Here is a 26,852-nt window from a genome sequence, read left to right on the forward strand (position 1 = left end):
AATAAGCATAATTAGAAAGTTGTGTTGATATCAAGAAGGCTTCCTTCTATTAGGGGATATACAGATAGGAGGCTTAGTAGATGTAGATGGCATCTGGAGAGGATTTTCTGGTAATACATTTAAGTAATCTAGGCATGATTTCCATGCATTTTGATATCATCCTTTCCCATGAGGCGATCTCAAAATCTGTATGTTAAAAAGTCACTTTCACTGTCAGTTACTGTTAACCCAATCTATGCACTTAAGGAGAATTCTGACAGTTTATATAGACACGATTCTATCTTTTGAGAGGTCATTACTGCAAATTCACAACTGTGATTTAAAAGATGCCTTCTAAAAGAAAAACAGTCTAGACAATCAGCTTATATGTTGTACTTAGAATATAACCAGGGTACCTCTTTGTCCATCCAAGACTCCCACTGGTTCTCGTGCTCTCAGATCTGCATACACCATAGCCTTTGACAGCAGCTGAGAGAAGCAGGGTCACAGTGTCAATCTGCAGCACCCTCGCTGTCACAACGGCCCATCCATTGAAATGCGTCACCTCTGGAAAAGAGAAGTGAAAAGAAAAACTAAATTAAAATATAAAAACAGCAAAGCAAAAGACAAAGGCAAAAGTGAGGATTCAGACTTTGGCTTTCCACAAGGCCTGCAGCAGACACAGTGTGGGCCAAACCTAAAAACTCTGTAGCTTTTAAGATGACTTCCTGAGATTAGCTGATGTCTCTGCTAAGATGCCAGATAAACTAACAGTCAGACAACACCACTCAGAACAAGCTGTTAACCTTAAGAAGGTAAAATTCTAGAATAAACATCAACAAGCATATAGTTGAGGTTCTGTTGAAGCTTCAGACTGAGGCGACACTTGATGTTATTGGATCAGAGTGGAAGCTATAGAATCATCTTCATTCCACAGAAGTCCTTGGTTTTACCTCTTGCTAAACTGATGTAATTAGAAGATGTTTTGAGATCAGACCCTCATATCAGAGATGAGACATTTGTTAGTGACATAACAACTCCTTTAAGGATACATGATTTTTAGCCAGCTATTTCACATGCAGCAGCCTACTGAACTGTTGCTGTTTTTGTTTCAATAGCGTTTATTATTCTTCCAAATTTAGTTTATCTTACAGCACACCTGGAGGCTTAAAATGAAAATTTACCATATATAAAAGTTCTTTAATGACTAAATTATTCTTCTGGTCGCGGGTTCTCTATTATAATTAAGAATGTAAGTCAAAGAAGAGTGAAGAAAGGGATTATCATTATCAGTCTATACTCTAATGCTTTCAGTTCCAAATCTGAATAACTGCTCACACTCACGTCATTTCAAAACATTCCCTCATCTGATGGGTTTTCATCCATGTGCTCTTTCCCCCGTGTTTGTCAGGTCGGAACGCTGGTTACCTGCATTCAATACTGCCAAACTAACAAAGCAAAAATCCATGCTTAAAGACCACATGCCACAAGACTGCCAGTCTGCAAGCTGCTGCTAGTTTATTCTTAAATTTTGCTGTTGCTACACAGTTGCAAGAGAGCCTGTACTGTTATCTTATATTAGAATGTGTGCATGCGCCATGTGTGCACCTACAGAGAACTGTGTGGCAGTGTATAGAAACACAGGATGACTTGGATTAGAAGGGGCCTTAAAGCCCATGTAGTTCCAACCCCCTGCCATGGGCTGGTTGCCACCCACCAGATCAGGCTGCCCAGGGCCCCATCCAGCCTGGCCTTGAATGCTTCCAGGGATAGGGCTTTGAGAAAGCTGTATTTGTTTCGTGCCTAGAGCCTGAAAAGCATCCCCCCCAGTGTCATAATCTTCCCATCACAAACCAGCACTTAACCTCAGACTTCATTCCGCCTACCAAACCTCACTGTTTTCAGAGACAATCTGGGGTTTGCAAGGAATGCAAGATTAGCTTCAGATGCTTGCTCAATATTTAAATCCTGTTCGTGCTGAAACAGACATAGGTTTTAACATTAGTTTTAATGGAAATGAGATCAAGTTGCAAACTTACAGACTGGAACCTATTAGGCTTTGTTTTAGCTTGGAATTTTCTGTACAAAAAAGGTCACTTCAAAAGCAAACCCAAATGTAATGAACCTGCAATTTAAGACTCTGTAACAGTGAGAGAGTAAAGGTGTTACACTGTAACAGAGAACATCCACAACAATGTCACTCAGGCTGGATACATCTATACAGATTCTCTTTTAAATCGGAGTTGGTGCTGAATTAGTGGTTCCTACCAGTGAGTTAAAGATACATTCTACTACCTTACAATGATCTATGCTGACTGCTCCAGAAGCCACGAAGCTTCAAGAATATATACATTTGTTAAACTCCACTCACACACCAGTTTGGACCTACAAACATCAGGATAATCACAGCCAGCAGTTTATCGGTGCACAGCTTCCTTTACTGAAGCCAGGAGCTGCATGTTCTGTTTTGAGAACAAGGCAATTATGAAGTAATGGGCCCAGACATGTTTTGTTAACAGAAGTCCCTGTTTCTGATAACCTACTTGTCACCATTCTTAATTTTGTCTCTCCTAGCATCTATTTCGTGCAGAAAATACTCTTAAAATACTTACCCTAAGAATGAATATTAGAAAATCCTATATTACGCGTTACCTGTCAGAGGTCATCAGCAGCTGCATTTCAAGAAAACTGAAGGCATTAGATGTAGTGTGCCCAGTAGATTAATACAGAGCTGTGAACTTTCATCCTCTGCAGCAAGATTTCCATCCAACTGACACAGAACTGACACACAGTAACGCTTACAACCAGGGGGATCCAATTTAGATGGAGTTCAAATGGTTTCAAGCTACTCATAGGTCACAGAGGTAAAGTATGCGTAAGAGAGCTGGCTTTAATCAGAATGTTTTCAGTAATGTCACACTAGAAGTGTTAGGCCACCACACTGAAAATGAACTGGATGTTAGGCTTGAGAATTAGATTACCAAATACACTTAAAGAGTCTGAATATATTCTTTAAGGTATTTTCTCATGCCAAAAAATGTTGGAATTTTTTTCAGGATAATAGAAAAAGACAGAGTTTTACATTAGTGAGGAAAACCATCTTTCCAATGTAGCATCGTATCCGTAACATCTACTTGCAGACTTCTGGGGAAGAAACAGTTCAAAACAAAACCCAAATACTTCTATAAGGGTGACAATTTGGAAATACATCTCCAAAGACTCAGTTTTTTCTCCATAATGGAGTATTCGAATACAGGGAATATGAAAGGAACAGCAAGTAATACAGTGAGGAAGACAACTTAGGAAAGGCCAGTCTTAATGCGGTCATCAAATGCTGACCTACTCGTGAATCAGGCAGGTGGCTTCTCCTTTTAACATTTCATATTGAAGAACAACATGAAAATGAGAGGACTTATTGAAAGACGTGTCATTGAAAGAGAAAATGTAACTCTCTTGAGAGAGTTTTAAAGGCCACATTCCACCCAGAAAACCCTGAATCTGTCAGGCTTTCTTATTTCAAGCTTCCCTGATCACTTTGGTTGTGTCCAAAGCAGTGCTGCAACTCTCCTTTTCAGGCAGATCCTCATGCCATTCAAGAAGTCAACTGGGAAACAGCTTACAAGACGACAGAAGTGTCACACCTTTGGCACAGTCCGGTTTGCACTGCATTTAAGAACTGCTGCTCTGCAGAAATAAAAAGCAGCCATCACATAACGCCTAGCAGACAAGCCATGCTAAGTTTCTGAAGACTTTTACTGAATATTCCTAGGAAAAAGATTAAAAACCCTTCCTGTTGTGCCAGTCTATAATATCCACTCTGCAAAAATTCTACTCAGTGCCACAAAGAGAAGGAGGAACTCCATCTGTGAGCAGATGAAGAAGTGTGCTGCTAGCAATACAGTGCTGGATCTCATGTCGCATTACAGCAAGCATCTCAGCTCAGGTCAGCAAAGCAGAAACAAGGGAGCTGACAGAGTGGGATGCAGCATTTTGTTACCGAATATTCATCCAGACATGGCATCATACCCAACAAAAACGCCTTGATCATCTATTTATTCCACTGCATCCTACACTGATGATTTAACACGTACAGGCAAAAAAGAAAAATGGAGAATTCCTCAACTTGTGTTTTCTTAAAACAGGATAAATTAGGGTTTGTTGAGTTCCACTATTGGAAGCAAGATTGTTTCCAGTACACGGCTTGCTCACACACAGCTCTTTCAGGTGCCCCTTCACAGAACTCTAAGGCATGTAGAACAGGTATACATTTAAACACAGGACTAGCTCAAGTGCTCCCATCTAGGTTAGTGAAACAAATGCTTCACTTTTCTCCTCAAAATGGGATGCTGCTCTTAAAGACCTACCCGTTTTTATTAGTTTGTTTGTTTGAGCTTTTTTTGCCTTTTGAAACAATGACTGATGGCATTTAAAATGGAATGAAATATTTTTTGTAACACAGCTGTACAAGTTTTATTTAAACTTTTGCCAAGATTCCTCGTATGCTCTTCTAACTATTACAGTCTTTGTGTTTTTAATTCTCAGTTTCCATATTTTAATAAGACATAAGTTGCTGAATAATCCCTAAACTGTTTATTTCAGCCCATAACTTCATTAAAACCTTGGGCAGATTTTAACCTTCATCTTCTGGACTTCTTTTCAGAAGGTAGGCAGAGACTAGTATTAGATTTTAGCTCCTGGTCCCCACCTTGCTTCCCTGAAGTAACACTACCATTAAAATCCTGTCCAAAAAAAGGATTTCCTACCTTCTTCTGCTCATCATGAGTTTTATTAGCTCTCTCTTTACAAATGCAAGAATCCCATTGCAACCGGAGAACCCATCAGACCAGCATGTCTTCCTAACCAGAAGACAGGTGATACATCTGTATTTTTCATCCTCATCGGAGGGCAGTATTTATTTTAACTTAGTAAAATAGGGGAAAATATTGTTAGGATGCATCTCAGATCAAGCAAGTAGGAAACAGGAAACATATTTAGCTGCGTTCTTGAAATCTTTACTGGTGGAATGCCCTTATGTGGCAACAAATGAGGTTTCCTTCAATCTTCTGCTAAGTGACTCCATCCTCCTGTGCTTGTTAATGATCTGGCTTCGGTTATTTGTCTCTCTTACCAGTGCAGTACATCTGGCATGAAGGCTTTCATGCGAAATAAAATCCAACTAGTGCAGAATGCTTCAACAAATCCTTTCTACAATGCAAATGATCATGATCTCACCACCACGTACTCTACCCACTACACTAGAAACCCTGTGGATCCTTTACAGTAAATGCCTTTCCTCCTTCAACAAAGCAGATCCTAAATCAGCCAGGTAGGGCTCAGCCAGAAGACAGCAAGCACTTCCATGAAGGTGGACTTAAAGCTGTAGAATTAACTGCCTTAGGGGAAAAAAAATGATGACCAAAATCTTCCCCACTACCTGCTCTAATGAACAGTCAAGCTTAGGAGCTTGCCTTATATTTAACATTAAAACAAATCGACACTCACAAGAAAGACCGTTTCCAAACCCTTTGAAAACAAATGCTCAGCAGAGCAGATTACTCCCTTGGTGACCTTCAAAACCAGACCAGCCCTTCACCTTGCCCCAATGCTATGGAAAAGGTGTACAATATAGGCAGCAGAGTTTTCAACCCTTCCAGAGGCCTGGTTTGAATGACATTTAACAAGTCAAGCACAACATACCTGAGATCACAGATTATATTATAGAAATAAAGGTGACAAAATGGAAATGGCTTGACATTAACATTTTCTAAACACCGAGCGTTCCCCAAGGCTTCTCCTCACACTGCTTTTCATTTGTTGTCTTCCCATGTTCTGCTCAGAAGTTACAATTCTCTCAAATGAACTGCCCAACTCTTTTTGTGCCAGCTAAAAAAAACCCTCAGATCAATTAAGAATCGTGTTTTCCTCAATGACTTCTAAAACACACACGTTCATTAAAGTGATGCTGGACAGTGTTGTTTAGTTCCCAAATTTGATTTATCTGTTCATTTTTCTGCATTCATATTTCAACAGCCCCCAAATCATTAAGCTATCCCTCGAGGTGTATCTCCAGTAACATCCTTAATCGTCTCCATTTCCAGCATAACAGCATATGTGGTTCTGCACATTCTGCATAGCTGGCTGCAAGTGATCAGAACTGATTGCCTGGGAAACGATGGGAACTTTAAGGGTTAACTTATAGACTACCTCAAAAACACATTCATGTTCTTTTGCAATAACATGCCAAACTTAATGACTATCATATAATGGTTGCACGATCCAAGATTTGGAAAACCTAGATGCATTCAATTGTTTTCTCTGATTAGGTCTGTACGTATTTGGCATTACCAGAGATATCTCAATCTCTAAATAATTAACCTACAACCAATATGTATGAAATTGCCTCACTAAGCTCACTATCCTGGACTGTTTGCTGTTAAATTAGTAGAATAAATAATTTACACCAAAAAAGTGTGCACAAGATAGTGCCAATAAACCTGAGGGAACTTGTTCATTATTTGCAAGAAAATTGGATGAAACAATTCCCCAAGTACAAGCCGTTCTGTAGAGTAAAAGGTGTAGTGCTATTAGTATTACTGCAGCATGCAGGGAACAAATGAAACCTTGTGACTGTTCACTTCAGGGTATGCTCTCCTCATTAGCCTTTTCTCCAGAGCTATAAATACATGTAATATACTATACACACACAGTATATACATAAATACACATCCCAAAATGAAGCACGATAAACTTTTTCACTGCTCTGAATGGCTGCTGGCATCCACTTACTCCTGCACACAACAAATCAGTGAGCCTGCACCGATGTTGCTGGGAAAAACACCGCTGACTCTTGACAAAACTTCAAAATCATCTTTAAAATAGTTTTTTCTAAACACACATTCAGAAGTCATTCCTAAAACCTCACATTTAGAAAATAATTAAGTACAATTCCCCGAGAACCATTCAGCACAGAAATGAGCACTGATGTCAAAACGAAGTTCACAGCTCTGACTGGGCCCATCCCCAGTTGGGCTGCTGTACTCACAACTCCTGCAGCGCTGGAAAGCCTGTCCTTCCCTTCACAGCACAGCCTGAGGAGCAGACACTCTGTCCATCATGGCTCCATCTTCCAATGCACCGCTTCTTCATATTCCCTTATGGATACCCTGGTACCTTGAAGATACACTCAGCCAGTGGATATCCTAACCTAAAAGACCAGCTGCTCAGCAGTAAGAGCCAACTCCTCTTTGAGCCAGGCTCTTCCCACATAGAGAGAAATCCTCTATCATGCATTCTTGCTGCAGCCTTGTGAGAGCCCCAGCCAGACTCACCACACCCCAGGAAGGTAGAGCAGAACTCACACAATCCCTGCATCCTGCCCCTTGGTTGAGTCTGATTCAAATGCTCTCAGCCTCCTTTGTGGTAGGATTCTGCTCTTTATTCTTTGATCACAGATACTGTGAGACCTGTTTCCAGAACTTGCTTTGTATTCGTGCTGGAAACACAACTATCTATTTTATGGAAAAACAACACCAAAATCAACAACAACAAAAAACAAACACAACAACAATAAATCATTTCTTCCTACATTATGAATCACGTATTTCCAATTCTTCCCGCAATCTACCTTATTTAATACAGAAATAAAGCAGAGATATGAATACCAGCTTACCTGCTCTTCTAGAAAACAAAGCTAAGGATACCACTTCCCCTCATTTTAATCCTAAAGGAACAATGACAACAAAAAAGAAGGGTTAGCCCTGTAGAGTAAAAGGTGTCCCAATGTCACTGTGGCGCGCAAAGATCAGATAAGCACCTGGCTTGTTGTGTCTGTGAAGACAGCTTTATCCAAATAAAGCATAGTGCATTTTATCATTCTTTAATGGAAAAGACCTGTCACTCTTTGAATATCATCATATGGTCGGTGGCCGGCAGATAATGGACTGTTAAGTGTCAAGGTGACTGGCTTTGAATGTGCACAAAACTAAAAATTATAGACCTGTCACTCCACAGGCAGGCCACAATTAGCTGTCTGTGCAACTTGAAATTTCCATTCTGCCAGCTGAATAATCAATTGGAGACATTTTCTCAGCATAGACGTGTTTTTAGGCTCTCTGCACTCAGGATTTCATCTTTTTTTATAAGGTTTTTCAAACAACTGTGCAGTGCACTTAAGCAGATGGGGTTACAAGCAAACCACGCAGTTCCCATCTCCCCAAACACGTACTCAAAGACATGCACCAGTATTTCAGAATCAACGCCTCTTGCATTCATTTCCTCCAGCCATACTCAAAGGTGTTTCTGCCACAGATACAGTGCTGTGGAACAGAAGCTACACAAAATCCACAGCTTCAGTGTTTGCAGATGTTTGTTTTGATTAACAATATAAAATGTTCCTATGTTTTGCTAGCCTGATACGAGCTAACAGTACAACATGAGTTGCAAAAAAGTGCTTTTAGTGGTCACCTTCTAAAAGGGAATGTATTTTCTTCATGGAGATATTCTTCTGCATAGCTTATAAACAGCGTTTAAGATGGTTGGGGCAGAGATCTTATTTTGTCTGAATATGAGATAGGTTTACAAAATGGTGAACTTGCTAAGTTTGTGGGTTACAAATACAACATACCAAATGAGTGCTGCCTCAGTGTATTTCTAACATGAAAAAGTCCTTTAAAGACTTATCTGCAACTGCAGAGAGTTATTTCAGCTCTCTTCTTTTTACTTTTTAATGAGCTTAGCCTGATTTGTACCACATGATGGGTGGAATTCCTACCATCTGATGTGGAAATACTATGCACAGGTTCTGTCCAAAGCCATTTGCAACAAAGGAAAGACATCTGGGATCTTCACTGGACTTTGAATCAGGCTGCAATATGTAGCCTTGCATTTTTACAGTACTTCAGTCACTGACAGAGCCCTCGCACGCAGTCCTGGGAGGCATGCAGGGATAGTGCAATAATCTAAGAAGGGTTGTTGAGCATCAAAGTCTACAACTAAGCCCTAGTTCCTTGGCATATGGGCTTTTAGTGACAACTGGCTCAAGTGAGAACAGCTCGAGGAGTCCTTGTCTTCTGTGGTAGACCTACACTCTTTTTCCCTCCTGTAGCACAATTGGTTTCTCCCACATTTGTTTGATCAGAGTGCTCCCCTAATGCTTCCTTGACGATGACTTTTAAGAGCAGGTATTCAAATGGACTAATTTACAGAAAGACAGAGAAGCGTCTGTATGGACAAAGCTGAGGATGTGGCAAATCACAGCGAGAGCAAAGGGAACAGAGATTGGAGGGAACAGCAGGGAACGTTCTTAAATTCACATTGCAGATCTACACTGTTAGCCTGAATTTCCTCCCTGCTTTCTCTTCTCTTCCCGTCTAGAAATAGAAGGTTGGGCCACTAGAGAATTCAATTGGTTCCAGATGGGCCCTTAACCCAGCTCTTCTAATAAAAACATTTTCCTGTTAAACAACCTGCATCACATGGAATAGATGAAGTCCATCTTTAGTATACCAACACCACCAAAGCCTGGAGAGACAAACCTAAAGCCCAAGGATCTGCAGCTCAAATACTAAAGCGTGCTGTAGCAGTGATTTACCTCATACTTAGGCAGTGGTAACTATAAAAGCAAGGCTGTATTAGACGAGCACTACAAGTTTGTAAGAAAATTTATAAAGGTTATATCTGTCCATTTTAAAGGTGGTGTTTCACTTGTTTTCTACTAAATTCTTCAGAGAATTTAGTGTATATATATATATACATATATATATATAGTATATATATATACATATATATATACTCCTGCTCCTCGGAGAACCTTGAAATCAAAATGAACTCATGCCTCCGCCTTTGCTTTCCAGGATCTCCCCAGCTACGGAGCCCGCTCTGCCAACTGATCAGTCAGGGTCGGCCATGTAGGTCTCCGAGAGGTCTCCCAGACCTGCGATGCAACGCACATCCCGCTAGACGCCGCGGTCCCCGGGCCGAGCAGCACCACCCACCCCCGCAGGGCACCCACCCGAACCGGGCCGGGGGAACCGAGCGCCCCCGCCGCCGGGCAGCACCGCTCCCCGCATGGCGCAGAGGGGCCGGAGCCGCCAATGGGCTGCGGCTCGGCAAGGTCACCGCGCGGGGCCGGGCGCCCATTGGCTGCGGCACGACGCGTTAGCGATGTGCGAGCGGCGAGGAGGCAGGGGGTGGTCTCCCGTCAGACGAGAGAGGTCCGGGAGAAGGTAATTAAATCCTGTCAGAGGCAATTATCGGTTCCAGGGCCATGACTCTGGCACTGAATGCAGATGATCTGAAGCTCTATTCTTGTAGAAATTCAAGAGGGCTTCTGGCACGGATCAGTTAGACATAAAGGAAGCAGCAGGCGTTTTGCAAACAATGCCCGTCTGTATGTCGAAGCTTTTTGCACATCTTTTTTCCTCCCTGGTCTCAGAGTTTGGTTACCGCTGATCAAAAATATTTCTTGCTCCTCACATTCTCATTAATTTAATAGATAAGATTTACTTACGCTTTATAGGCAGTCTGACTACAATCAGAGAAATGCTGTTCCAGAACAGTGCCTGCTTCAAACACCTTTCAGCAGGACACAACAGCTTTAGACAATAGGAACACATCAAATTATTGATGTTTTTCCCAGAGACAAAACAAATGCAAAAACCCAAAACTAAAAACAAGAGGGTCGCTAAATCCTATGGATGCCAGAAGGAAATAAAGATGACTCCTCCTAACGCTGTGTAATGATGCCAGCCAAGAGCATCAGAAGCGCCTTACATGTTAAAAGAGGCAGCTTTACAGTAGGCATCTCACTGACACGAGCTGATACAAGCAAGGGGTTGTTTACAATTAAATTCACAAAGCCCAGATTATTACTCACTCAGTATTCTCTGTGGTTTATTCTAACGCGGCACACTGGAGCAGCAGGGCACAAGCTGGGAAGTGCAGCAGTCCCAGACTCGCTGCAACTGCAGGTTCACTGTGCTGGACATGGGCTTCCTTCTCTGGTAACATGCACTGGCCTGGGTTCGTTTCCAGCCTCAAAAAACCAAGCATTCAATAAACATCACGGTTCTAGCAAAATTCTTGTTTCATTGAGCTCTGATTTGCTGATCCATCTGTGTAAAGCAGTTTCAATATTCGTTTCACATAAACACGCACTTGAAGAGAGCCTGAAAGCCTCAGTTTCCCAGGTCAGGCACAGAGCCAGCTGAAGGAAAGTCTCTGTAATTAATTCACTCTTGAACTTTTAATGTGAGATTACAGAACGGGGCATTGCGGTGGTTTCCAACCAGTGACAGACTGCCCACCATTTACTGCTCAGACCCTCACCCCCACGTATGGATCAGTTGGAACTTCCTCCTGTGAAAAGCAGGGCTTTACTCAGACTGGTGTCTGTGAAGGAAAGCGGTGCCATCCCTAGGTGACAAATTATTTTCTAGCATGAAATGTCCACAGAGCGAGCATCAGATAATGTCTTCTGCTTTGCTGTACCCTCTGTCAGGGTGCAGTGATAACACAGACAGACTTTCATCCACCTCGCCTTCCATTCCTAGCTGTATCAACATAAAAATATATGCTTTTTTTTTTTTTCTGGGCCACTTAATAGAGGCTTAGGAGAATTGGAGAGAAAGTTAGGAAATGACTGATGGCCTATACCGAATTGTACACTATTATTTGGAGAACAGGTTCTCTTACAACAGCTCATTTGTGCTATCGTTATGGCACACTCTAGTAATAAAGGCATGTCCAAAACAAATGACTAAGATAGCTCCCTCTGCTATAGCTGTCAAAACTGACTTTGGGATTTTATACATTTCTTTTGAAGTCAATATGATCATGATTATGCAAATGCCTGGCTGTTAGAAGATCAGCACAATGCCTTCGATTTGTATCTGTATTTCAAAACATGCTCATTCATCATTTGACTCTCCTCATATATATCATACATCGATCTAACTGCATGGGCAGAGAGAAGGAGAGAATACGCCTTCATACCTGACCACTGTGTACTTCAACCTTCTGAAGGCTACTGAGTAGTGACTGGAAGAAATAGCATTAGTCATTCTTACACCACAATAGTCGATTTCTTATTCCAGCGCATGGCAAGTGAATAGTTCATATCTGCATAAAATCTAATCTTAATCGTCTTGGCAAACCCCAGACTCTGTTTCTGATGCAAGAAGTGTTTTGTTTCATGGATATTCTACCGCGTTCATTTAAAATCTAACACTTCACTTACAGGAAGCTTTCAGCAAGCATGATAATAAAACTGGAGAAAAGCAGGAACACCGCAATTTAAGTTGATTACAAATAAATACCTCTTCAGCTTTCTTGTGGTGTTTGTTTCCTTAATAGTAATATTCTTTAAAACATAAAATCAAAAAGGTCAAACAGAATAGCTGATTCTACCAACCATGGAGAGTGAGATTCTTTCAGACATCCACACTCATCACATTACGTACGTAAATTTCAGGGAGCCAATATCCAATTTTCTGTGGTTTCTTTCTTCCCACACATGTCACACTTCAAATCCATTTTGACAACTAAACAATGTTTCCTTTATTTCATTATAATTCCCTTATCTAGAGTCAAAGCTTCACGACAGTTTCATAGAAAGAAACATGAAAAGACTTTCTGGTAGATAGATTCCTTATTTTAAAGATTTCTTACATAGATATGTTGGTAAACAATCCAGCTACTTGGGTTGTTGAAGGCAGTATCTCACTCCTACCCACCTCCCTGACAAATCCCATGAGAGATCCACATCTCATTATTATCATTCTATCTCTGTTTTAAGAAATCCCGATTATTCTTTATCACCTTGTTTCTGTGTATTTTTTCTTGAAGCTACATTCATGTTCTATCATCATCATATACACTCTTAACTTACTAAATGCAATCTAAAAAAATCAGTTGTTTGTCTAAGATACATTAACTCGTGTTTTTTCAGTTTGTGCACAAATAGAATTTCTTTCACTGTTAAATCACATACACTTCAGAACAGGAATGCAGCCACCAATGATTAATGCAAACAACAAAGTGAATTAATTATTCACCAGCTTACTATCACCCAGTGATAGCACAGAAGCAGAAAGCTCACTAGAAGAAAACCACAAAAAGGAACTGGCAACTGCTTTTTAATTCTGGGGCTGGTTTTCACATCACACCAAATCCCAGCATGACTCAGGAGTTACAGAATCACCTGTGTTCCCCAAAAGAGATGCCCCCCCCATTCATTGACTAGGGAAGCCCAAGAGCACTTCATCCATTACCCTCCAACTCACACATTAGCGTGCATCTAGAAGGCATCTCCACAACCTGAACAGACACAGGGAATTCAGACCTACTCTTAGAGGAGGAAATGTGGATTTTTACTTGTCCTTCAGTGCTGAATAGAGAAGGCTAGGACTGGCCAGATACTGTCTGACCTCTGTTGATACAGCAAGACTGCTAAGAGATAGAAGGCAGGTATAAAAATGTCATTCTAGCAAGTAAGATGTCAAGAAATAGCCTCAACAATCTCAGCTGATATACACCTAGTTTTATGACAGACAAAGACATCATCAGTGCTTTCTTAGTGCCATGCCATCCTGTTCACCATGTGGGAAGATCACATAATGAATCCCAAACACAGGAGAGGAAGGAACCTTCTAAATCAAAATCAATTGCCTGCTCTCATAATCACTTCATCATGGAATCTGGTTTATAAATTAATCATACTTCATTTTAAAAATACCTTGGCATTTTTCTTCCACTTCTGCTATGAGACAGAACTTCTGGCATCTCCTTCCTCCAGTCCTTAAGAGAACATCTGATTTCCAGCCCAAACGTGTGCGTAGTAAGGTGAACAGTTTGTTCGTGTGGCAGTATTTTCTCTGAAGCAGCTATTTTGTCTGTTGTTTACTTCGTTAACACATTTGTGAAGAGCAAGCAAGCTACTTTTCTGCTTCACTTTGCTAGGCTAAACAAATGAAGCTATTTCATTCTGCTCTCTACAGAGAGGTACTCCGACCCCCTACTAATGCTTGGATCCTTTTCTTACACCTCTTCCAGCTGGAACTATATACTGACACAGAGACAAGAACAGCATGCAGTAATTTAAATGACACGTAGCATTGTTACATATGTGACCTTAGCAGTTTGCTCTCCCCTTTGGGAATACTTCTCCAGGTGCATGTAACTATTGCTTCTTTCAACCCATGTCACAGTGTAACTCACCCTAATCCTGTGACATGCTAATATGCTAGAGTTCTCTTTGCTGTCATTTCCAATTGATTAGGTTGGATTTGTAAAAGAAATTCTTACTAGTTTTTAAAAGTATATCATCATCCTTTGTAGTATTCAGTGCCTTCCATTATCCTCAGTCTCAAAATTCCTCCTTTATGAAGTTCATTTGTTTTAAGAGCAATGACTTCATAATTTTGGGCTTTGCGATAATTTAATTATATTGTACCTGCTTTTTATTCCTGCTACTATATAACAATGATTCCAAGGCTGGCCTTTAAATAACTTCAATATACTCCCAGTCCTATTTTTCTACTTTTAGAGCATGTTTATAAAGAACTCTTCAACCACTTAACATATTTTCCTCTTCTCCTCTCCCACAGCCTTCATCATTTTTCCCACCGGACTCATAGGAAATCGTTTACCAAAGCCAGGTTTAAACAAAAATCCTACACATGAATAATATAATATATGAGAGGCAGATACAGTAGAATTTACCTCTGTTAAATTCATTGTGCATGTTTTATCCCATTTTATATCAATCTCCAGAGCCTTCTGTTTCATTGTTTTTCATGCCTTCTTTTAACTTCTGGTTTAAAGCCCTGTGTTCTGATAAAGCTAGGACAAAAGACCTAGGACCGTTCTCACCTGCACTTTGAGAAGTATATGCATATAAAAAGCTTTCTTTGAATGACTTCTTATGGACGCAGTATTACTATTTATTCATCCTGTAACAACTTGGTGAAGTCATAATTGTCATACCGAGTTAGAACTGGATCCTCCCACTGTTTTCTCATTTTTTCATCCATTTTTTTTTTTTTTTTTTTTTTCACATGGGACATTAAAGCTTTCTACAATGACACAATTCTCAATGTTCACTCAAACTATCTGACAAAGTTCTTTACTCCCAACCAAAACCTGTACAGAACTTGCCTATATAGCTCACCACTAACACTCTTCCCTTAGGTAACTGAGCCAAACAAGTGGTTTATTTCCAAACTACTTGTTTAAGCCTTTCTATTCCTTTGCATTATTTTACAAATTCAGTACCGTAGAAAATAACTTTGAACTTTAATTTCTGTTCTTCCTACCTAAAACGCATTCATCAGCAGTTGTGTTTCAGTCACCGCTGCCTATCTACCTCGCCTTTAGAATCCCTACGGTATCTGGTGTCCAGTCATTGCTAAGTGTATCTGTTCACCTTAGCATCCCAGTTCCCCAGCACTCCTTAGTCCATAAACATTTCAGATGCCCTCAAAGCATCTGCTGGTTTTCTAATCAGATTAGACAGTTCTCTCACCCACCCTGCTGCACAGCTGACTTCTGTTATTACCACCATTATGCCTTTCCTAATTAATGCTCATAACAAGGCTCCATACCGATATGGGCTTTGTCATAAATTCTTCTGAAGTTTCATTTTCTTTTAATGATAGATTACTCCCTTAGTTTCTCTTTAAAGGGTAAAAGTATTTCACATGATCATCGATAGTTAATAAGATATCTATCTTATAATAATAATTATATATAATAAGATATCTATCTTAACATGCTCAGGTAAGTTGCCACAATTGTCACAAATATTTTCTTCATATAATTTTCCTTTATAAAAAAAAGAACTTATTGCCACTGTCAAGCTTGAAAAGCAATTGACAATCCAGCTACTAAGGGTTAGTTGGGAGCCTGGGAGTTGAGTAATGCAGCCAGTCCCCACTGGTGGCACTCGGATCAAGATTTCATTCCTCCTGGTGATACAGTCAAGCAGTAGATCTACTGCAAGGCTAAATGTTTGAGATCCAGGTATTGTTTAGTTGGCATCTGGTGGATCCTCATTGTGTTATTAAGTCCACCTTTGCAAATTCTCTTGGTATTTTAAATAATACTTATACAGAAGTTCCGAGTAGTATCTTTTGGGAAAAAGAGATTGGATCAGAGAATATAGTATGGGAAAAATAATTCATTTGTACTAATTATCCATCCCAGTGCAGAATTTAAAGGAGCAGAACTGATGAGAAATTCTATATCTACTCTCCATTCGATACTAGTTGATTACTGCATGATAGAAGTCCTCCTTTTTGAAGCATAGTGTTTCTTCTTAGGAAGTAAAAGCAGCAAAGTTAGCGTAAAGGCTAAGGGCTGGGGTTTTTAAAGAAGTTCTTATTTTTCTGTGATGTTTCATGACCCTTTTACCCTGAAGGATGCCATCAAACTACTCAGACTGTCAAGGATACGTTATAGTTTGACTCTTACACACACATTAAAAAAGAAAAAGAAAAAGAAGGAAAGCTAATTGCAGGCTGCATGTCTTTCAGGAAACTCTTCTTTCTATAGGTTAAAAAAAAAAAAAGTCTGCTTTTGGGACTACAATTTCTGGAGATGAGTAAAGGTGTTAAAAGGAAATCTCATTACAAACCCTCTTACCATTGAACTTCTCAAGCAAAATAATATGTTTGAAACCACCCAGGTTTCAGAGAGAAGGTTCTGCAATATCCCCAGTTCTGTCCTGTGATGGGTGTTCATCCTTATGTATGAAATTGCACAAAAGGAAAAGACATAGCCAGCTTCCTTCTTTGTTCTGTTGTGCCACCTCCATATATCTACCCAAGTCTATATGAAAAAGGTTATCTGACAAAAATTATGGTAACACTTGGAAAGCACTGTAATTAAATAAGAGAATTAAATTAAGAGTAATCAAAAATTCTGCAGTATTTCAAAGGTTCATTTTAAATACTAACTTTTGTATCTATAAGTAGATTTCCATCTCTGTTGATTACTATACAGTTTAGGAAGTTTCTGGCGTACAGAAACCATGTTACCCACTGTTCATATTTACTGCAGCTTAGCTTAGGAGAGGATGTCTGAGAATTGAAAGTGAATGTGGTTGCCCAAAACCAAAATTAAGTAATACAAAAGGAATAGAGCTCTGGACTTAAAGCTTTCGTCTGCTTAAAGTCTTACTCATAAGGCAGTGCCCAGAGACTAAGACTATTCCTTTTTCACTACAGTTAAAAATATGCTCCAACTTGACTGTCAGCAGAAGTCATACAAGAGCACAGTATATTTAAATACAATTAGGAAGCAGAAACAACTGGGCAAAAGGGGGAAAAAAAATAAATATCAAAACACCAAAGGGACCAAACTGTTAGCCAAAGCCCTGCTAATAATAAACCAGTAAGATTATACATTCAGACATGTCCCATCTGCAAGTAGTTTCAAGTCTTCCTACTCATTTTGCATTTAATGTCAAGTTTCATGTTAGCTCTATAGCATCAAGATGCCATAGAGTGAGAATGGCACTGCAAGTCTGTAGGAAATAGAATATACTGAAGAAATAAGGTTGCTGCCTTCCCAGAATATTCTGTTAGACAGCTTTGCTACCACCCCTTCCCAGGGAGCCTAAGAGATTATCTTTCCATCAGGTAGAGTTAGTTTCTGTAATGCATCCCTAAAATTGACTGTATTGCACTAGATGGCCAGAAGATTTCTGTGTGCTAAATATGGTAGAGTAAGCAATGCTATATCTCAGAAAAGTTTTGCTTCAGTCTGATGGTCACAGCCTACCACTGACAGTTTTAGGGTTCTGACTGGTTTTCTGACATTTTTATTCCAAAGCAGCAGCATCCTACTGCTGGCACTAAATTTCTCTGGTGAAGAAGAGATGCCCTGCTTATAAGATAAGGTCACATATGCAAAGCAGTTGAGTATCTCAGATTATCTGTTCCCCTTTACAAACACAAAACTTTGAGATCAAAAACTGCATCCCAGTGAAATGATGTGTTTGGGTTTTATAATTCACAATTATTTTAACCTAAACCTACTTACCTCTTCTTGCCCCACCCTCACTCCCAGAATAGCTACGAAATGTTGAGAAAATATACAGCGTATACATAAAATGAACTAAAAACTACTGCTAGGAAAAAAAAGGCCATTTCATGGCATTTCAATCAAGAAGTATCAGTACACTTATTTCAAATATAATATGCCCCCTTCTCTAATAGCTGTATCTGGAAATATAGACAATTGACCACAAAGCAGACTGAGGGCAGTCAGCATTCTTATTGCCCATTCACTCACTCATAGTGGCTTATTTTCTATCATCTGAGAACTGCTGGAAAGTTAGAGGAGCTTAACCCGAATAAACTGTGGTAACTCTTAAAGGATGGTATTGGCACATTTTTTAGTAAAAGATCTTTAAGGAAATTTGGAATAAATTCTTATTTGTCAGTTGATAGTCATTTTCCCCAAGGTTAACTTCTTGTCAGAATGAAAGACCATGCCAGGGCTAAAAACTTCCCTCCACAAGAGAATAGGCAATACCAGCTTGCACATCGTTAGTACAATGTGGTTATACGTGCACCAGAACCAAAAGCATTAATGAGAAAGTTGCATTAGTGCTGCTGCAGCAAGGTGTTGAAACGTGACAGAAAAGAGTCCCATTTCTTTTACATGGTGTTTTTCATACTCATAGTATTACAGAGCCATTATATACTTGCAATTGCAGTAGTAGCCATGTGGACAATAGCTCGCACACCGCTTAGTCAATTAGAAGCTGTTTTATTTGGAAAGAATACATTAATATTGGCCAGGACAGCATGAGGATAAGTCATCATGTTACTTGTGTGAAACTGACCATGGTAAGGAGATTATATAAGCTTGGCAATGTGATAAGTCTCTGTGGACTGAATAATTTCAGAGCCTTGGAAAGACTAAAAGCGTTTATGCTGTTCTGAGTAGTGCAGAATGCAAAGATCTGAGAGCCAGAGCTGAGCATGCTACCTGCAGATCAAGGAGCAGAATAATCACATCCATGCAACGCTGTCTCATGGTTAATTACCCTTTTTGAAATTCACTGCAACCATTCAGAAGAAGGAAAAGTAGCAAATGCAGCCGACAAGGAATGGCAAATAAAATATGCAAACCAAATCTACTGACCAAAAGCAGAACATCCACTCCGACCACTCAGCAGTAATTTTATCTCAAAAGTCCTCTTGCACACTTGTTACTTTACCTGATTTATTCGACTTTGTGAACAGAATAAAAGAGTACTATGGCAGACACACCAGGATATTATTTTAGAAGGCCACGCACAAATGGCAGAATCAGCATCAGTGATTTGTGACTAGCACTGAAGAAATTAGAAATAATTGCAACCTTTCATTACAAAACCTGTCATTTGGTATCTGAAAGCAATTTGGTGTAAAACTAATCTTGACGACGGAGTCATTGCCAAACCTAATAATTTGCCGCATAAACTTTAAACCGTATAATTGCTCAAGGTGAATGCAAGAATCTGCAACGTTAACTGTTACTACATCAAAACCCAATCATATGGCTTTTGATTCAACTGAGAATGTAGGATCAGGCCCATATTTGTTGGGCTTTTTTCCTTTTGGAATATAATACAGGTTAATATAAATTTAAATTTCATTTTAAAAAAATCCAGAGAAAGTTCTAACAGCATTTCCATTCAGCAGGGGCTTATTTTGGACTACTCACAAGAAACACAACAAATTCACAAGCGTTGCTCTGCCTGCGTTTCCAGTTCTGGCAAACACACACAAACTGCATTCAGTAAGACAGCAACTACAAAAAAACCTAACTGTACAAACTTAAGAATCCATTACTATTTATCACCAATCACCTCAAAGCCAGCAGTTGTTTCAACGCACAGAAGGCAGACTAAGCACCCGTGCCACACCACACGTACCAGCCGTGCCTGGGTTGCACAGCCTACTTTCATTTCTCAGCAGCTGGCTAGTTACAACAGCTTGCTATACGAAAGACCTAACTCTTTTATTTTCTTTTTCCTCTAGAAGAGTTCCTACCTCATTTGCAACTAAATGAAACCTTTTAGTTTTTAATCCATTTTGTAAAGATTATTTGCTATCATAAAATATCACAGGCCTGCCCCTGCACCAATTTATTGCAAACTGCATGCATGAAGAAGTAGTTCAAGTTGCAGCACAGTGCAAAGCGTTATTGGAAGAGAGAAAAGAATTCTGTCCTACGATGTGTTGAAAGCTGCCCAAATGGTGAGAGGTGTTTCAGAAAGTTTATTTTAGGTAAAAGAAAGCTTTTCAAGAAAGCGGTAACATGGGTTTACATGTTACAGGAGGTTGCTTTCCAAAGAAAAGCAGAATCGTTTTCCGCCTGCATGTCCCTTCGAGGGATTCTACTTCTCTAGGAGAAAGGTACCAGGAAATGCCACCTAATGGGCAGCACACACAGATGCATGCACATATATTAGGATTTCTAGAAAAACACACCGCTGGAAACTTGTTTCCTTAAACTATAAAATCGCTAAATGACAATAAAAATGAAAACAAAACCCTTCTCCTTAATATTAAGCTCTGGGGGGAAAAAATGTAGTACATTCGCACACAAAAGCATAAAGATTCCTTACAGCAGTATTTTTTCCTCTACATTTAAAGAGGCCTTAGAAGATGAAATGTTAAAATTCATTCTAACAATTCTACCCTAAGTCAAGTAGCTGCATCTTAAGCACTAAATATGTTCTGTGAACTTAAGTGATCTCAGAAGTTAACCATGCTTGTTTCTCCTTCTTTTCTCCACCTGTGCTTGGCCACAGCTCCTCAGAAACCAGAAGGCAGGCACACAAGCCTGTAGTGGAGCTTTTTGTGATGCAAAATGCACACCTCCTCCAGCCTTCATGCTACTGGTTCTGAAAGAAGCTGCCCTCTAACAGGGTGCTAAGTAACTCACACACATAGTGCATGTCATCAGTTCAGCGTTTACAAGAATGACACAAACCGTTCCACATTGAATGGATATGAGTCATCATCACATCTAAATATGCTCCAACCTACATCTGACTGGTTGATAATCATATTTCTGCTTGAACACTTTGCTGGGGGTGAACAGGAGGAGTGAGGAGTTACCACAGAAAATCTGCATATGTAGCAATGAAGCCACAAGTCATGACATTTACAAAGTATTTCTGATGGAATAACTGGAAAATTAATTTCACTATCAGACTATAAATAACAGAGTTACAGTAACTACCACTAAGGACTAAGTCCCTGGAAGAAAAAGGAGTAATGTTTTCTACAGACTGAAGATATCTCTATTTTCAACTAACAAATGTGAAGGATGTAATTCCTCTTTAGCATTTCCAGTGCAAGCAACCCGTGCATATAGCCAGGCACCCACATCACTGCAAAGTTATCCCAGCTAATGCAAACAAGATCTTTATTGATTTAAGCAACGAATGCTCAAGCCTGCATGGAAAAAAAAAAAAAAAAAAAAAAAAAAAAAAAAAAAAAAACAAACAAAACAAACAAAAAAAAAAAACAAGGGGAAAAAATCCAAATATGACCAAAACAAAATAATAATAATAATAATTTGTTTTAGTATTTGTTAAAGCTTATCAGAAGTCACTTCAATAAATTTCATGTGCAAGTGGAAGACTTCAACCATTTTTCCCTTTATCACAATGGTTCAAGTATTCCAAGGTCCAAAAGGTGGAAGCAATAAAAGTAACCACAAAGCTCCAGTATATAATCCAGGTTTATCTCATTAAAGCTATTCAAAGAAGCTATTTTACCCCCTGAAAACAGCATTGTGAATGTAATAGGCTCAGTGTGGAAGGTCTGTATTATGTGAGCAGTAATAAGCTATTGCTTCTATATGAGAAAATAAGTATAGAATCATTTGAGTTGGAAGAGATCTTTAAAGGTCATCTAGCCCAGGTCTGCTGCAATGAACAGGGTAACCTGCAGCATGATCAGGTTGCTCAGAGCCTCATCCAGCCTGACCTGGAATGTCTCCAGGGACAGGGCACCCACTTACTGGTTGTTGTGGTGATGTATCAGTATTTGAGGCTTTGCTGTAATTACACCTCAAATTGATGTGACATCAGCACTAAGTATTGAAGAGAGATGTTTAAAAAAAAAACTAAGAACATTAGAATATTCCCTTCCTAAACTAACACTTTATTCCACTCCATCCTAAGACTAGGCTTCTGTGGTTTTTACAGATATGGTGTTGCTACACAGACCCTGAAATCAAACTCTGTATCTAACCAATGACAGCTTAATAATTCCATTTCTGAAATGAAGTCCTAACGAAACTATTTCCTTTATTTAACCATCTTTTAAAATTTCATCCTACGTGTATTTTGCAATTATACATAAAATCAAAAAGAGTCTTTACAAGGAAAGGTAGTAAAAACTAGATGGAATTTTCCCATTTCTTTGCTAATCTTGCCGTGCTGTAATCAACTTCCAGGTTTAATTAGATTTTTCCTGTCCCTTTGTGTGGAATTTAAGCATGCTGTTTGCGTTAAATTGGTATCAGTGGACTCTGGCTCTCTCAACTCCAGGGTAGGATGACTATTCACTAGCATACGTAACAGCAGTTTAATTTTAAGCAAAGCTCCTTTTCACACTCCTGAAGATTAAAGAATGGTTAACAGATTTTGGATGGACAGTCACAGTAAGATGAATTTTACCTCAGTCAGACGTGGCATGTGTCCACAATGCAGTTCAATATAAGAAATCCAAGTTCTTTTTCACCCCAACATAATTAGTCCACTAACTCTTGTAAATGTGTAAATCTTTTCATTTCATGGCATAATTTTTCTTTTCATTCTATAAACTCTGTGTAAGGTGGAATGATACAAAGATGGTAACAGATAATCAAAGGTTATTTATAGGGAATAACTCACTGATATGGTTGCCTTCGCTGGGAAATGCTGAGGGAATCTCCACCGGGGAGTGATCTTCAAGAGATGCTGCCTTAGTGGTGGTCAGACCTTAAATGAGGTCTAGAAGAGGTGGAGTCAAGCTCCATCCCTTCCGGGAGCACAGTTAAACTACTCTCACCTGTGCTCCAACATTGCCTCAGCTGATTAATCAGAGGTTCAGGCTGTGATTACCAATTTCCCATACACTCTGAAACATCACATCAAATATCTCTTCACTGTTACTAATTAAGGAGAACAAAAATCAAGGGACAGATTGAGCAAAGGCATGAAAAAACAGAGATACTTGCAAAGATGAAGTTGGGTCTTCTGTACTCCAATACTGCTGCAGTTCCTTCTCTGCAAGGGTTCTGTTTCACAGATGAACTTCAGTTGCCAGTGCTCGTAGAAACAGGCTTCAAAGTTTTTACAGAACTTCAGAACCTAAAAACAGAAAAAAATGAGAGAAGAAAACTCATTTCTCTTGCATCTGGGTAAGATTAGATTTGCATCAATTAAGATTCTGGTGAACAACAAAAAAAAAAAGCACACAGAAAGCAAAAGTTCAGTTAGTAAAAGCAGCCTCAAATTATCTGTTATACAAATATTGAAGTTATTCAACCTAAACTCCTGGCAGTCCACCATAATTGCTTCTTTTATATCTGGCATTGCACTCCAACTGCTGAATTCCTTAGCTTCCAAGAGCAGACTTATAGAGATGCTGTGCTGTTTGATTTGGCACTATTCATAGGCCTTGGCAGATGATCAAATAGAGGGCACAGAAGAGCAGGAAAAGCCTTAAGAAACTGTCTGGGCTGCTGTCGTTACTGCCTCAACAGAGAGAAAACTTACTGGTAAGCACAAAGTAGCTGTTTGCATTCCTCTTATTTTATTTTATACTGTTCAATTGTCTATCTTGACAAAATAAAGATCAGCATTTCTGTAATAGGGAGCAACTGGTATCTAGCTTAAGTTGCATCCGTTCACAACAGGTAGAAAATGTATTTTTCCCTTTTTGCAATATTCTGGAATACATGAGTCACTAACGTTATGCAGTAATTGAAAACTCAAGGCAAAACTGTTACAAAAGGCAGCAGGAAGGAAATAGGGCTTCAAAATAAAACAAAACAAACAAAAAAAAAAGCAATTTATAAAATGTATAAAAAAAAATTAAAACTGCTGATTTAAAACATCACTTCTATAAACATCCAAGGGACATAAAGCCACATTTCTGCATCTTCATTAAGCTACAGAGCAGCGTTTTGAACTTCAAGAGATGCCAGTAACAACTTGGAGAGTCCTGAAAAGCCGCCAAGAAATCACTGCTGACAGAGAATACCTGGGGGGCTGGGGGAGGATGTCCAAGCAACCCAGAGGCAGGAGCAAACAATCCCACGGACCTCCCACGTGACTGGAAATTCATGGAAAAGCACTGCATGTAAACAGGAATCACCAAATACTGATACAATCACAGAGGCTTTCCCACGCAGCTTTCCGCTCCCCTAAGATCAGGCTCTCTCTGGTGACAGCGGAGTCACTTGCCCACAGCCTGGTTCTCCTGCGCCTCGCAGCAGGAGCTGAGCCAAGTTGCAGCCACATCTGCCCCTCCGCTGCCAACAGGAACTCTGCTGAACCTGCACGGCCTTGAGATGCCTCAGTCGCTGCTGAGCAGAGATCCAGCAGGAGCTAGGAGGAGAAGGAAGGCTGGAGACTCCAAGGGAATGAATGCCTCAAGCACTTCAAGTCCTATTCAGATTTCTACCTGGAGTGCTGCCAGGTTACCAGGGAAGCAAGTCATACAGAGCAGCTGTTGCCCAGTTATGATCTTCTCTCTCCTCAGCCTTCCTCCACGTGCCACAAGATCCAAGGCCACAAGCTGGGGCTCTTTAGGGCCCCCACCGCAGAATGAGTCACAGCTTTTTGCTTGGCAACAGCTTTAGCTGTGTTTCCCCCTCCACCACAATTGGAAAAAAACAAATTGTGCCTGGGACTGCTGGGTGGTGCCCCTGGAGGAACCTCAAATATGCTTTTTAGTTTGTACAAAATATACACAGGTTCTGTGTTCATCCCCCTCTCCCTCCCTGCTCCCCAGGATCAAACCATAAAGCTCAACACTAGCCTCAGGCAGGTGGAATTACACTTCTCACAAAGCCATCTCGCTGTCCTTCTCACCGTGTAGGAAGGACCCCTTCCTCCCCATGTGCCACCCTTCTCATTTGGGAACAGGCCTCCTGCCTCAGCCAGCATGAACACACAAACAGAGCATCTTCATCTCTGCATGCTGTGACTTCAGTGGTGTTTCTGGTTTACAATGATCAGATTTGCCACATTACACAAACTGAAGTGAAACTTCCTCAAATCAGATGCTTTGTCTCATGGCCCTTCTATATTAGGAGTGCAAGCCTGAAGGCTCTACTGCTAAAAACTCGACTGCACGTGTACCTTTTCAGGTGCATTAAAGTTCTGTTTCTACTATTTTTTAATTATTATTGTTATTATTTAATCATTTATTTTAAGTGCATGATGTTTTAATACACTGCTTTGATGGATATCCTTGTTACAGTTCACATAAAGCATCTATTTGCTGTTTGTCACTTTTTACTTAGTTCCTTCAGACTCTCAGAGTACACTTCATGCTCAGTGCTTTCACTGCTCTCAAATAAAATGACCCATGTGAGCAGCATCCAGGAGCGACACATGTCTCTACACTCACTGCGGGCAGAAAAAATAATCATTTAGTGGCCAAATTCCAGTTACAGTTATGGTCCCTTAATGAAATTACACCTTAATGAAATTGACCTACTTATACATTAAGACTACTGTACCTAAAATATAACACAGATGGAAACATATTCTTTGTCATTTTATCTGCAATTTGTGATATTGATTTTAACCTCAGATCAGACCTTGATCTAACTAAGTGCTCTGTGAATCCAAAAGTGCTGACCTCCAGACCAGGCGGTTCACTACTATAAGCACCAGCAGACCGCTGGATAACGGATGCAATCCCATCTCAGTTCACATTGGTTCAAAGAGTAATTCTGCTGCATGCAACTTGCTTGTCCTGAAAGCTGCCGCAGAGTGCTCAGTGATACAAGGTACAACAATCTCTATGGGGAACTACTAGAACTACCGGAGTTTGTGTGACTGTTATTTTACATGAAATAGCTGAAATCGCAGATGGGAAGAACAATAGGAAGCAGAGCCAAATGTTCTGCAGTAATATTTACCTTCACCTTTAAAGAATAACTTAAAAAAATGTCCCCAACATCAAACTCGCATTTACAATTAATTGATTTACTGGAATGGAAATCTGCAAGGTACTGGGATTCTGTTTTCTGAACCACCAGTAGTTGCACAAGAAAACACAGAACACCACAACTGCAATGAACTTAACAGCATTATCCCAGTAATTAACAAATGGAGAGGACACACTTATGCAGAAGAGATAAAATTAATTCATTGGATGTCCCTAGACTCTACTGCACAGCAGTAAACTTAGCAGAAACTTTCCAAATGTCAAACGTGAAAGAGCACACTCATTTTTTTGGCTTAGCATATGACCTTAATCGCTCATTTTCCCTTTGGCCCATCCCTTCTGGGTTTTGTTTACCTGCACACTACAGTCTCGCATGGAATTAACATGGGTTAAGTGAGTTCAGGTGCTGGTAGGAGCTCAGTGCTCATTACAGATGTGAGTGCTTTGCTTTCCATGTCTGATCTCAGGATGCAGTGCTAGAAAAGGAAACTGCTTTATATTTCCCATGACAAGATACAATAAGAGTGCAACATTCTAAACACTTCAGCTATTTTTGTATGGCCCAGGAAGTTTCTGGGATAAGATTTTGGAATACAAATGTAACATTTCTATTCAGTAAATGACTTCAAAATGCTGAAGTTAGAGAATGTTACATAAAAGGGGTAAAAAAAAAAAGCTGAACATTCCATGGCAAGT

General features: G+C 39.8%; 1 protein-coding gene across 6 annotated transcripts in view; it reads right to left on the reverse strand.

Annotated features, from left to right (window-relative positions):
- MPPED2 (metallophosphoesterase domain containing 2) overlaps window positions 1-26,852 on the reverse strand; it is a 166,892-nt gene that overhangs the window by 93,941 nt on the left and 46,099 nt on the right. For 5 of the 6 annotated variants that reach the window (XM_072338930.1, XM_072338934.1, XM_072338929.1 and 2 more), the window contains exons 2-3: window positions 23,209-23,341; window positions 396-546 (exon numbers count right to left, since the gene is read on the reverse strand). The gene's annotated coding sequence lies outside the window, so the exon portion shown is untranslated. Of the gene's footprint in view, window positions 1-395; window positions 547-23,208; window positions 23,342-24,236; window positions 24,621-26,852 lie in introns of those variants that run through there. The other variant, XM_072338932.1, reaches the window with a different exon arrangement.

Source organism: Excalfactoria chinensis, chromosome 5, assembly GCF_039878825.1.
Source record: "Excalfactoria chinensis isolate bCotChi1 chromosome 5, bCotChi1.hap2, whole genome shotgun sequence".
NCBI lineage: Eukaryota > Metazoa > Chordata > Aves > Galliformes > Phasianidae > Excalfactoria > Excalfactoria chinensis.